The sequence below is a fragment of the Parasteatoda tepidariorum genome, chromosome 11 (assembly GCF_982258835.1).
Source record: "Parasteatoda tepidariorum strain Cologne lab strain chromosome 11, Ptep-v5.0, whole genome shotgun sequence".
Taxonomy (NCBI): Eukaryota; Metazoa; Arthropoda; class Arachnida; order Araneae; family Theridiidae; genus Parasteatoda; species Parasteatoda tepidariorum.
The window spans coordinates 66,000,695-66,013,249 of NC_141765.1; positions in this window are offsets into that span (position 1 = coordinate 66,000,695).

Consider the following 12,555-nt stretch of genomic DNA (forward strand, 5'->3'; position numbering starts at 1 on the left):
AATGATAAAATAAACATGAACTTTTTTTACAGTGTTAAAATTAAAAAACTTAAGTACTCGGATTCCTATGATTTTATTATTTTACTAATAACTTATTCTAGTATGTTATATTGAAATATCTGATATATGTTATATTGAAATATCTGATATATGTATTTTGAAATATCTGATATATGTATATTGAAATATCTGATATATCTGGAGAAAAAAAAATTTCTAACCAAATGTTCTTTGAGTCAGGAAGAGACAAAAAATACCTGTTGATTTTTTTGAAATATGCTTTCTATCACAAACGCCTTAAAACTTTGTTCTCGATAAAAATAATTTCAGATGATTTTAATCCTTCATCTCTTATTAACCTCGTTATATCATGCTTTTGATCAAAGTTCAGCAGCGTGTGCGTTCTTTCTCTCCTAAATATTAATTTGATCCCTACACACGTTTTTTATTCCATTACTTATAAGGATTCGTAAAATATATATTAACTGCCCGGATTAGAGAACAACTGAATTATCTTCTTCAAAAATGGCAGTTATTTAATTTAAATTTGATACTTTTGTGTGTGATCATATCTCAGTGTCAACCATATCGGTGTCACGTATCAATGACATCCAATAAAAATCTAACTGTCAATGAACTTAACTGAGGAGAAGGAATTAACTGAATGCTTAATAAAATAAGAGCTTTCTTTGATGATATGTTTTTTAAATTAGTGGTGAAATCGTCTAATAATTATTTTTAAAAATCGTTGCAAGAAAGGTTTGCAAGCGTATTTTTTTTTTCAGACTCATGCGAGTTAATTCAAATCAAATAAATATACTATATGTACTCTCTTTTTCTTTCTTCCGGATTCTAACGAATTAAATAGTATTCATACTTATCAAGGTATTTTACAACAAAGTGCTAACATAGTACAAAGGTACATATACTTGTATTGATTTCTGTGTATAGATTTTTTTTTCCTTCTATATTTGCTTTCGGAAATTTAGCTGTATAATATTTTATACCCAATTATGTAATTCTGTTGCGATCGTAATTTTTCTTAGAAAATTATTATTTAGATGATTAGTTGAATATTCATAAAGTACGTTAAGAAGAGGTTTGAAAAAAAAAGTAATCAATATCATGCGTAAATGCTTTGGTTTTTTTTTCCTTCTTTTTTTAATAATGTGTTACGCTTGTTTTTTAAATCATTCATTGCCACTTATTTAATTTAATTACATATAATGTCAGGATAAAAGCATATCTCAGTTTTTACATAAGCACGTGAGAATGTAATATTTCATGAAGTTTTCCTGCTGGTTTGTGTTTAGAGTGATAAATATTTGTTTCAAAACTATAATTTATGTATCTGCAACTGTATCTTAGGACTGACGTTTAGCAGTTAATTCAATAACTAGCATTTTATTCAAGTGTTCCACACGCACCCGTAACTCTCTAGAAACTACATTAAGAGGCACTACTCATGCATGTTCGTATCATATGCTAAATGAACACCAGTTATTTATTCTTCTAAGAATATGGTGTTTGTTTTACTTGCAAATTTCAGATCCCCATTTGTAGAGCACCCTGTTGACATGAATGAAATATTGTAAAACTCATATTGAATATAACTGTATGATATATTCTATATAGTGATTAACTCTTCTTTACTTGAATTTTTTTTCTAGTTAGCTAACTCTAGCAGAGATGACTTATGTGTCCTTTTTTTAGAATTGAACCTTTATCAATAATAATGATTTTTTATATGATTGGTCTGGGCATTAAATGAAATAAATATAAGTATATCGATTATCACTAAATGTCAAGTTTACTACGATGTATTGCAAATTTATTCAATTTCTTTTATTCGTTATGCAAGTCAATTTCCTGAAATTTTGAATTTTTTTTTTATTCAAATTGACACTATTTAGTGATAAAAAAATCTTTGGATGCATTCTCAGATGTATAAAACAAGCTTTTAAAAATTTTATATAAATTTTACTCAGGTATTTGATAACTTCTTTAATATTTACATGATTTCGTTATAATTTTTTTCTACAAATAAGTAATTAATAACTGTTGTTATATTCATTTAGTAAAGTTAATAAACAGTATACGATTTGATAATTAAGAGTTCATTTAGAGCAGAAAACAGAACAGGAATAAATTTAACTTCATCATAGTTATATTCTCTAAACAATAACTGCCTCTTTTTTTTCCGTAAAAAAATCACTGAATTTTAAAAATAAAACTATTTTTTTTTAAGAAAATAAGATCAAGGCAGAAGAGATTAGATAAATAATATATAATTGATTTTAACAAATTAAATTTAGATATTAAAAAAAAAACTTATAAGGATGGAAAATTTCTTTCTGAAATTAGATATTTGCGTAGATAAACTATTTCAGCTTAAAAATTGGGTTTTAACTTCTAAAATAAATTGATATAAATTAATACATTTAGTTATATTTTTTAATCAAACCATTTTATGTAAAATAATATGTTTCTTAAAAATCTAGCAAATCTTTTTCGTGCATAACATGACCCTGTTTAATCATAACGAACAACTGAAAATGTGTTTCGCTCATTATAATTATGTAAAGTCAAGCGTTAAGGCTAAATTAAATACTATATAAAAATATTTAAAAAATTTTCACTTTTTTTTTTAATTGTTATGTCTTTCTGTCTTGTGCATATTCCACAATGTGGTTAAGCACTGATTAATTCATTGTTTGCTTTTTTCAGTCCATACGAAGAAAAGGTATTCTGCTCACATGCTATAAATAAAAAGTGAATTTTGCAATCGTTCTTGAGGCACATTTCAGGATTTTAAAAAAAAAAAAAAAAAAAAAAAAAACTAGTAACTCCTTAAATTTTCAGCGCAGTACAAAGAACAATAAAAAATACATACTCTAAATATTCCTCTACCGGTAATTTAAGAGTTTACGGTCTTCAGTAACACGGCTGAAAAGGAGACATGAAAACCTTTTTGTAAAGTTATATCACAAAAATTTTACTACATTTTTAATTAATACTAGAAAGACTGAAACTTAGTATTACCTATATTGCACTCTGAAAAAGTATTACTATGCATTCTGAAGGAGTAACTAATGCGTAAAAAAATTAATTTATGTAATTTTCACCCATACTGCCCTTTTACCTATAGTATTTTTACCTATATACCTATATTGCCCAAAAGCAGTCAAAATGATTGCATTCTGAAAGAATGGCTAATGTGTAAAAAAATTAATTTATGTAATTTTTATAATTTTTTATATTATCTACAGTTATATAACAAGCTAATAATAAATATTAAGGGAATAAAAATTACTTCACTTGGGAAAAAAATTTATGCATTATTATTCGTACAATTTTTGAAAATGAAAAAGCGGTCAAAATGACTTCCTTAGGCAATCTAGTGTTAAGTAAGATTTGTATATGCATCTTACACGGCATGAATATTACTTTTTTATGCGCAATGAATCTGAAATAAAGTTAATTAAGTTTTAGTGCTACTTAAAGGGAGAAAGAAAAAAAATTTTTAATTAAGAAATTTTCTACTTTACTATTAAGTTATAGTATAATGTTTAAATTTAGGATACATTTATCCTATTAAATATTAATAGCGGATTGTAAATTTGAGATGTTATAAACTGGTTAAAATCACAGAGCTTAAATTAACTTTGTATATACACAGCGTGCGGTCCTCAAGTTTGATTTATTAGATTTTGCTATTTTTACTAGCACTATTATGCGAATAAAAAGATGTTAGATCAAAATTCTAAATCTTTTGATTCTTCAAATCGATTTTTACAAAATCTTTGAATTGATATTTTCTATCAACAAAGATCTTCTGAAGAGATGCCTGAAAACTAAATATCAGGACAAATGAGGATAGTTTTATATGCAACCAATTTATCAATTTTGTTCGTATCCATCCTTTTATTATTGTTTTGTCTTAAATTTCTCCTTAAATCATATTAGAGGCTATGTAAACAAGAAATGATTGGTTGTAGACAAGACATTAATATATAATTTATTAAAGAAATACATAAAATAATAAAAAAATTATTTAAAATTATCAAGATTTCTGGAGAAGTTTATTTTTTATACACTCAAGAGCCAAAACATTATGACCACCCCTACATTTTGCAACGAACTCTCCTGGATGACGTGGAAGGTACGTGATCAGGTGGAAGTGGTATTAACTGTTGCTGGAGAGTTTGAAGAATCATTCTTTCACTTACTTCTGTGTGTGATAGGAAAGGCTGCGGATCTAAGCGACTTTGATAGAGTTCTTGTTGTTGTTGTTAATTTACGTCGCACTAGAGCTGCACAATGGGCTATTGGCGACGGTCTGGGAAACATCTCGGAGGATGATCCGAAGACATGCCATCACAATTTTGATCCTCTGCGGAGGGGATGGCACCCCCGCTTCGGTAGCCCGACGACCTGCGCGCGAAGTCGAGCACTTTACGGTAGCACAGTTTAACGAGGACCAATACCGCACACCCTCGGTCCCTACGCAGATTGATCCAAGTGGTCACCCACCCGCACACTGACCGTAGCCAGTGATGCTTGACTTCGGTGATCTGCTGGGAACCGTGTCTTAACGATCAGTCCACTGCGGGACGCGACTTTGATAGAGAGCAGATTGTAAGGGCTCGAAGGCTCGGAACAAGTATTTCCGAAACTGCATGACTCGTGGGTTGTTCGCGATCTACAGTTGTTAGTGCTTATGCAAAGTGGATGAATGACGGTGAAGCCAGCAGTAGACGACATGGTGCTGGACTTTCACACGCTATCAAAGAAAGAGATCGTCGGGGATTGTTTCGCTTGGTGAAGCAAAACCGGAGCCAGGCAGTGGCTCAGCTGACAGCCCAATACAATGCAGGGTCAAGTAGAATAGTATCAGAGCACACTGTTCAGCGGACACTGTTGGATATGGGGCTACGCAGCAAACGTCCCACTCGTGTGCCTTTGCTAACCAAGCGTCATCGCCAACTACGCCTGCGCTGGGCCCGGGAACATCGCGACTGGTCCATGAATCAGTGGCAGAGAGTTGCCTGGTCAGATGAATCACGGTTTATCATTCATCCCACCGTGGCAGTATCAAGAAACGCTGTCTTCCAGGCGAACAGTTGCTCCCTCAATGTACTGTAGGTCATACACAGGCAGTGGTGGCGGTATCATGCTTTGGGGGACGTTCTCTTGGGCGTCACTGGGACCCGTGGTTGTGGCAGAGCAGACCATGAATGCTACAGGGTATCTGAACATCATTGCGGACCAGTTGCACCCTTACATGGCCTCTGTTTTTCCAGCTAGAAATGGAATTTTCCTACAGGTCAACGCTCCGTGTCACAAGGCTCAAATTGTGTTGGACTGGTTCCACGAACATGACGCTGAATTCCAGTTAATGTCCTGGCCACTTATCTCACCGGATCTCAATCCGATAGAACACATTTGGGATGTCATGAAACGGCAGCTCAGAGTTCAAAGACCACTGAGTCGCAATATCTCGGATTTGTGTGACCGTTGCTTAAACATCTGGTACAATCTGTCTCCGGCCATCTACCAAGGACTTGTGGCATCCATGCCAAGGCGGGTTGCAACTGTGTTACGGGCTAAAGGTGAGCCAACTCGTTATTAAGAGGTGGTCATAATGTTTTGGCTCTTGAGTGTATCATTACAACGTTAATTATTATACCGGTTGTTCATTCATTAGTTCGATAACGAATCCGTAAAAACTTGTTGCAACATTTCCCATATTTCAATAGCATTTCGGAGCATACTTCTACGAATTTGATATCTGGTCCTAAACTTTTTGTTACAATAAATTTCGGTTGTAATGTAAAATTTAATTTTAAATGAACAATTTTTTTTAAATTAGAATATTACACCCATAAGGAAATTCAAACATTGATAATATAATTTGAACTTTTATTCCTTAATATTTATATTTTTCGTAGGATGTGAAAATATTCTAAGTCTAATATTCTAACTAATATTTACAAATAAATTCATTCTAATGAAACTCTACATAAAAGGCATTGTATGCTATTTTGTAATATTATTAAAATTTTTACCGTCCCGCAGTGGACGTTAAGACACGGTTACCAGCAGATCACCGAAGTCAAGCATCACTGGCTACGGTCAGTGTGCGGGTGGGTGACCACTTGGATCAGTCTGCGTAGGGACCGAGGGTGTGCGGTATTGGTCCTCGCTAAACTGTGCTACCGTAAAGTGCTCGACTTCGCGCGCAGGTCGTCGGGCTACCGAAGCGGGGTGCCATCCCTTCCGCAGAGGATCAAAATTGTGATGGCATGTCTTCGGATCATCCTCCGGGATGTTTCCCAGACCGTCGCCAATAGCCCATTGTGCAGCTCTAGTGCGACGTAAATTAACAACAACCAAGTAAAAAACTTTATTTGAATTAAAATAAATAATTTAATTCTTTGTTAAAACATTTAGCAGTTTTTTTTTATAATTCTATTTTAAAACAGAATAGGTAAATCCTACAAAGGTAATTGGACCTTTTTACTCTCATTTAAAATAGTATTGTTACTTGTGACTAATGACATAGATAATGAAATGTTTAAATAATTATTATTAATGGCTTGGTTAGGAATAAAATTTATGGTATTTATTTATGCAGCAAGACTAAACTACAAAAATTTAAAGAAATGAAGACAAAATCAGACGAAATTGGAAAAACTCATTCCTTGAAAAAACCTGAATCGGTTCTTTCAGGGATTCGATTTTTTTTTTTTTTTTTTTTTAAGTTTTTTAAAGTAATAAATGCATTTATCCAATACTGCATTATTTATAAGTATATTGTGTTATGCCTAAAAGTCTAATAAAATAGTCTAATAAAACAACCTTAATTAATTGCCTAAAATATTTTACCACTGAAAAAATTAAGTTAAAAATTCCCAACCCTGGTTTTTTGCTCCATAATTAGCTGAATTTCATGGCCCTGATAAATTTTTTTAATAAATATTTTAGAACTTTCGTTCAATCATTATGGAAAGAGATAATTTTACACACACACACATATATATATATTATTTATAAAATAATTTGTGGTACATTGTTAGTATGCATTTGCATTTCATATTAAAATATTGATACTGATAATATTGATATTGAGCTAATTGATATTGAGCTAATTGATAATGTTCATGAAAAATCATAGTAATTGTTAAATTTTCCACACTTTAATTACAGCCTAGCATAAATTCTTATAAATAGTGAAGCAAACAGATTCTTCTAATTAGAAGAAAACGATCACAGTACAGCTTACAAAAAAGTCACTTAAGTTCTAAAATTCCACTCATGAAAAGATTCCTGAAAATTGTAATAATCTGTAAAAAAAAAATAAATTAAAAGCATTATATTTATAAAGATAACCCTGAATCAATTTTCTTAACTCAATCAAATTAATATAGAGTCAATATAAAATATACTACTATATAATATATAAATTCTGTAAATAACCCATGCATTATTAAATATATCTTTAAAACTAATTTAAATGTATACTAAATCAATATTTCCACTTCCTTCATAATGTTGATTTGGAGTACCCAGAATTTTTGAAGAATCAAAACTGGAATTTCAACAAGCACTGACCTGGCAATTCTGATAATTCTCAGGTCAGAGTAGTTAAAAATTCAGTGGATGAAAGAGCCTTTTTTTCTACATTTAAGGATGCATCACATTAACTGATGATAATAACAACCTGAAACAAAACTATTAGCATTGCAACTGCATATACAAAACATGAAACACAACTTGTGCTTTTTCAATTATTAAAATTAATGAGCTCTTAATATTAATTTAAAAGTATTATTTATAGTAGTAATGTAATCATAGCATCATTAAACAAGTAATGAAGTATGTAAACAGAAAACTTTAACACATGTAATCTAAATTTTAAAAAGTAGCAATATAATAAAATGTAAAACAATTTTTTATACCATTTGAAGATATTTATACAAAGAAAATTGATAACTTATTAATGGTAACTTTAAATTTAGGGTGTAATATACTAATTTAACCTTCAAAAGAGGAAAAAAAAAACTGATTTCTTCCCAACCGTGTATTATTAAAGTATAACTTATTAGTCATTCATATTTCCTTTCAAATAATATTCAATATACACAAGTAACTAATTCAAATATGCATATTTTCATACTATTATAAGTAACTATATCCAATATAATAATTAGAAGCACAAAAAATTGCTTTACCCCACATAGATATAATGCAATGAAAAAGATACCTAATTAATTATAATGTAAGAGATTAAAATATCTACAAATATAAAATATGTCGGAGGTGCATACCAATTTTAGATTTATGCAGAGAGGCAGCAACAATAAATGACTAGCAAGTGAAATTGTCACACTAACAATTATTTAGGCAAGAAATGTGACACTTATACTTGCTCAGCATCAACACAAATCTTTGACAGCATGTATTCCAGTAGGTATTTCTATTCCGACAAATTATGGTCATAACAAGCAATTTCATCACTCCCATTTAAGACAAAGACATGCTGAAAAAAAACTGATTTCTTCCCAACCGTGTATTATTAAAGTATAACTTATTAGTCATTCATATTTCCTTTCAAATAATATTCAATATACACAAGTAACTAATTCAAATATGCATATTTTCATACTATTATAAGTAACTATATCCAATATAATAATTAGAAGCACAAAAAATTGCTTTACCCCACATAGATATAATGCAATGAAAAAGATACCTAATTAATTATAATGTAAGAGATTAAAATATCTACAAATATAAAATATGTCGGAGGTGCATACCAATTTTAGATTTATGCAGAGAGGCAGCAACAATAAATGACTAGCAAGTGAAATTGTCACACTAACAATTATTTAGGCAAGAAATGTGACACTTATACTTACTCAGCATCAACACAAATCTTTGACAGCATGTATTCCAGTAGGTATTTCTATTCCGACAAATTATGGTCATAACAAGCAATTTCATCACTCCCATTTAAGACAAAGACATGCTGAAGGAGCTTTTAAAGGATACACCTGATTAGTTGATGAAAAGAAAGTCTCAACTTGCAACAAATCTAGATATGCAAAACATGAAGACGCACAAATTACAATTTGTGATACAATTGCTACTTACTTGTGCTTCTTCTCAACTAATCAAATTCTATACTAGTCTCTCCATATTATTCTGAACTATAATATTAGATTTAAAAATGTCATTTACAGAAATGTTTAATAAGTAGAATCTTACAAATAATAAAAAACATAAACACAAAATCTAAAACTTTAATGTATGTAAAATTTAATAAAGGTAATAAGACATAGTAAAAGTACATTGAAATTCTTCATATTTCTTGCAATTAATTGTTTTACTCACTACAACAAAAAATAATTTGGACTTTTAACCACAAAAAATGCGTAAAAAATAATGATGCGACAATAATGAAACAAAATTTGATGAGATACCATATTAATAATTATGTAAGATATTAAAATACATATAAATTATATATACATATATTTTTAATAGAATTTTCTTTATATAAAACTATAAATATTAATAATAGATAAGGTTAATATAAAATATAGTACAACGTAATATATTAACTCCGTAAACAAACAAAGATTAAATATATCTTTAAAACAAATTAAAATGTATACTTATTCAATATCATAACTTCCTTCTTAATGTTGATTTGACAGAAAACTGGACACGACGGATCAAAACTGGAATTTCAACAAGCACTGACCTGGAAATCGTAATAATTCTCAGGCCAGCATGGTTGAAAATTCAGTCGATGAAGGAGCCTTCTCTCTACATTTAAGGATGCATCACAATAACTGATGATCATAACAACCTGGAAGAAAACTAAAAGCATTGCAACTGGATAAACAAAACATGAAGCACAAATTGTGATACAACAGAACTTGTTCTTTTCGATTATTGATTCATGAACCCTTAATATTATTCAAAATTTTAATATTAATTTAAAAATATCATTTATAGTAGTAATGTTATTCTTGCATCATCAAACAAATAATGAAGTATGTAAGCATAAAAACTTTAGCACATGTAATCCAAATTTCAAAAACTAGCAATATAATAAAATCTACATTTTAAATTACCAAGTCCATGATTAATTCCAAGAATTTTTCAAAACTTTACAAAACACAACACTCTGACAAAAACACAACAGCAAATTTAAAAAAGCATTATAATAACATTAATTGAAATGATTGGTATAGCCAAAACTGTTGTAATCTGCATCCTCAGTTGATTTTTAATTTAAAAAACAGAATAAATAAAGAGTTGAAGCAATAAAATAGCTGAAAAATACAAAAGCAATTAATTTCTTTTTTGCAAAATTATATTCTAAAAATACTTTTCTTGCTCATTGATAAGGAAAGAAATACTTGATTTTTCAGTTCTAATTTTAGAATAAAAAAATTGCCAATGACTGGCTTGCTTCAACTTGCTAAATCAAGGAAAGTTGATAACTTCTTATTGGTAACTTTAAGTTTAGGGTGTAACATACTATTAATTTAACCTTTTATTCAAAAGAGAAAAAAAGGGGCTTCTTTTCAACTTTGTATTGTTAAAGTATAACTTATTAGTCATTCATATTTCTTTTCAAATAATAAATAATATTCAAGAAAATTCAATTCACTCACTAATTCCAATATACTTCCATTCCATTATAACCAATATAATAAATAGGAGCACAAAAAATTGCTTGAATAAAAAAAAAAAACTCTACCACCTCCACATAAATATAATTTAATGAGAAAGATACCTAATTAATTATAATGCAAGAGATCAAAATATGTACAAATAAAAAATATGTAGGAGGTACATACCTGTGAACAACTTTATTGAGTTGATCTGTCTAAAGATCTATGAGGATAAGCAACAGTACAACATACTAATTATAGAGTTATGCAGTGAGGTAGCAACAACAAATGACTAGTTAGTGAAATAGTTACACTAAGGAGTATTTTGCCAAGCAATGTGACACTTATACTTACCCAGCATCAGCACAAATCTTTAACAACAGATATTCTTGTAGGTATTTCTTTTCCTACAAATTATGGTCATAACGTGCAATTTCATCGCTTCAACGTAAGACATAAAGATACACTGGGGCTGGTGAACGAGATTTTAAAGGATAGGAATTTACCTATCTTATAAGTTCATGAAAAGATATTCTTAACAATTGCTTACATTATGGAGAGCTATAAAACGCATTCGCCATTTTCACCACGCTCAAAAAAAAATCGGGCATCCAAGCTCTTGGCGATAGAATTAGTTTGGCAATCACCCATTTCAGCTGATCGCCTAAGTCTAGGGTTATAAAATAGGCGGGCATTCAAGACAGTGCGAGAAAAAAATATAAATAGTTTGTAGTAAATGAAAAATTTAATTTCAAATTAAAATCTAAATAAGTTAATTTAAATTGTTATTAATTTGTTAATATGAATTATATTCTAAAGAAATATAATAATTTTATATGCATTTGAAATAAAAATTAAATTATGTGTACAAATTGTTTTGCACATAAATGTGATACATATAGAATAAAATTTCTTGATTATAGTATGCATGCTCATAATTTATGTAATAGTTTAGACAATCTAAAAGAATAATAAGAGCAGTAATTGTGAACGAAAATGATAAATATTATCTAAAATTCAAAATAAGAATTTTTCTGTTTCTTTACAGATTCATATTTAGAATTTCTTTTTAACATAAGTTTATAATAAAATTGAAACAAAACTATTTTGAATATGATTTAAGAACTCTCCCCTGTTATGAAGAAAATTCAATACAAAAGCTTCCTATCAAAATAAAATTTAATTAATATATTTTCTAGAAAAAAAATCTCTTTGTATTATGTCTCTGAAATAAACGTAAATCAACTCATTTAAATTTAAGAAATTTCATTACTAAACTGCGTTGCTAATTTTAGACAATCTAACTAAAGATTTCTGGAAACATGGAAAAACTTTGATAAATGAAAATTTTTTCTTTTGGTTTATGATTTTCAAAAATACATAAATTTTACACATAAAGGAAAACAAACTATGTAATTTAAATTCTAAATCTTTGCATTTTCAGGAAATTTAGTATGATCTCTTAATATTAACAAAATCTCATGATTTTTTAAAATATAATGCTTTTAAAACATACACTTATATTATAAATCTTTAATTAATAAGAATTACCTGTAAATAAAATTTTCATGATGACAAAATATAAAATCCAGCTCAATCAAATCTAGAAAATGGCTTTGAAAAATAATTTTGTTTATGATATGACAGGAAACTATAAATGCAAAATAACTGATTTCAGTAGTGATGTAGTTGCAATATATGGGTAGCAAGTAAAAATATCCAAGGCATTTTGAATTAATTGAGCAAATGGTGCAGCTCTTAGCATTCGAAAGAACATTGGAGATAATATAGTAAATTTACAATTAAAAATATGACTTACCTAGCGAATTCGTTTCATTGCTTAATCATTCCGAGTACGTCCAGC